General features: G+C 67.0%; 1 protein-coding gene across 2 annotated transcripts in view; it reads left to right on the forward strand.

Annotated features, from left to right (window-relative positions):
* Positions 1-27: 27 nt before the first annotated feature.
* SLC6A6 (solute carrier family 6 (neurotransmitter transporter), member 6) overlaps positions 28-2,293 on the forward strand; it is a 135,821-nt gene continuing 133,555 nt past the window's right edge. The window contains exon 1 of one of the 2 annotated variants that reach the window (XM_012658459.1): positions 28-104. The gene's annotated coding sequence lies outside the window, so the exon portion shown is untranslated. The remainder of the gene's footprint in view (positions 105-2,293) is intronic. The other variant, XM_012658458.1, reaches the window with a different exon arrangement.

The following is a 2,293-nucleotide window of genomic DNA, read 5'->3' on the forward strand; positions in this document are numbered from 1 at the left end:
CGCCGGGGCAGGAAGGAGCCGCTCGGACCTCACCGCCTCCTCCGCGCCGCCGCCAGCGCCCAGCCCCAGCCCGAGCGCACGGAGCGCGGCCCGGGCCTCGCCAGGTAACCGGGAAGGGCGCGGGGTCGCGCTGGCCTGGCCGGCCGGCGGTCATTGTCTCCCGGTGCGGGCAGGTGCGCGCGTGGCCCGGGCTCGCCGGGCGCCTGGACGTGCCTGGTGTCCCCGCGTGTGCGCACGTGTGCGACCCTGCGTGTCGCCGGGCCGGCGGGCCCCCCGGCTGCGGATGCCGGGCTGCGCCCAGGAGGGCGTCCCCAGGTGCCCAGGAGGCCGAGCGGGGACAGGTGAGAAGGCAGCACAGCGCGGCTCGGCGGCTGCTGCCCGTGTGCGGGGCGCAGGTGACACCAACGGCCCCTGCAGCCCCGCGCGGTGGGACTGAGCCCCCCAGGGACAGCTGGGGTGGTGGGCGACAGGCAGGGCCGGCGGGGCACATCCTCCTCCGGACTCGTCCCCTTTTTCGGAGGGTTCCTCTTCTGGGCAGGAGGTTCCTGTCCCCCGCCCTCCGGGGAAGCCACACAGAGACTCCGGGGACCTCCTCCTGCAGCCCGGACTGGCCTGGGGACCCGCGGGCCGCCCTCCGGGACAGGGAGGCGTGTGCCGGGCAGGGTCACCGGCCCGGCTATTTTGGTCACTGTCCTGCCCCTGCCAGATCCTGGCCTCCCCCAGGACCAGCCCCGAAGGCCTGGGAGGCAGCCCGGGCCCCCCATGTCCGGCCCCCCGGGGAAATAAATCAGCTGGGCCACCCCCCAGATGCTGGAACGGAGGGTCTCAGGGCTGAGGTCTGGCGGCGCGTGGCTCATTTGGACTCCAGTAAACCGGCCGCCGCTCTGGCACGGCCGATGTTCAAATAAATGTCACCGAGATCTTCCGAAAATTTCTTTTTAATTTGCTGTTGGCTGGAACGGAGGGGACCTCGTCCAGAGCCTCCTGGCCAGAAGGAGTTTATTTTTACGAGAGAGCGCGCGCGAGCGCTTAGCAACCGCCTGCCTCCCTCCCGGCCAGGGAGTCACCCGGCGAGCGTGGGGTGGGCTTGAGGCGGAGGAAGGGATTTCGTCCGTAGGTGTTGGGGGATTCGCGGGGGCCCTGCCGCCAATGAACAGCCACAGGGGGTGGGATTGGCAGAGTTGCTGGAGGTCTGAGGCCTCCTGGCTCAGCCTCCAGCTGTCGACCTTGGGCAACCTTGCTCTGCCTCACCTTCCTTACCTGTGAAATGGGAACGATGGGCTGATTATGGGGTTAACCGGGGACGGGGGCAGGAGTTGTCCCCAGGGAGCTAAGTTTACGTCCTGCGCTCTGTCTTAACGAGCAGGTGACCTTGAGTGCTTCCCTTGGTTTCTGTGAGCCTTGGCCCGGCCCTCGGGGCAGCCGGGACGCCAGCGCCGCCTCACCGCGTCCTTGAGGGGATTGAGGGAGATGAGGCCGAATAAGCCTGCGGTAAGCCGTAAAGCCGGGCTCGGCGGTGGGGCTGCTGATCAGAGGGCGTCACGAGGGCCCGGGTCACCGCGGTGTGTGGCCAGGGCCACGGTGCGCCCTCCAGCCCTCGTGCTTTGGGAGCAAACTTGTCCCGACCCGGCTCTGCAGAGCGCGGGGGCAGAGTGGCCCATTTCACAGATGGGCAAACTGAGACCCACCGAAGGGATCTTGCCTTGGTTGCACATGGGTCACCGATGTCCTGGGGCGTTGAGATGGAGCAAGGGCCTGGGGGAGATAAGGGACAAAAGGGGCCTGATCCTTAGGGCAGGAGGGCGGGACGCAGAACCGATTTGTATCTAGATGCCCTGTCCAGCTCTTCATCTCCCTTCTCGGAGCCTTCCCTGCCCCCTCTCCCGCCCCAGACGTCTCCCCGCTGGGAGGCGGTCTGCGCTCTGGGGACCGTAGTTTTTTTCTGGCCCGAACTCGTCCTCCTGTCCGTCCGTCAAAGGGTTTGGGAGCCGTCGTTCTCCGAAAGCCTTTCCGGAGGTCTCCGGTGGCAAGACGCTGGCGTGGGGCTGGGCGTATTCCGGTGGGTAGAAAAAAGCTGAGGCAGAAATTATGCAGTTCGGCCCCGGCTGGAGGGGGTGTGTGTGGGAATTGGGGCTCCCCTGGGACCCCAGGGCCACCCTGGCAGGTAGAGGCCGATCTCCGCCTCTGCAGGAGGCTGTGAGCACAAGGCAGATTTCGGGGGGACGGCGTCTCGCTTCTTGTTTGCTCATTTGCTCTGGTCGAAGCATTTGTTTGAATTTGTGGGTTCTGGCGG

Source organism: Propithecus coquereli, unplaced genomic scaffold, assembly GCF_000956105.1.
Source record: "Propithecus coquereli isolate 6110/MARCELLA unplaced genomic scaffold, Pcoq_1.0 Scaffold588, whole genome shotgun sequence".
In the NCBI taxonomy this organism is placed as follows: Eukaryota; Metazoa; Chordata; class Mammalia; order Primates; family Indriidae; genus Propithecus; species Propithecus coquereli.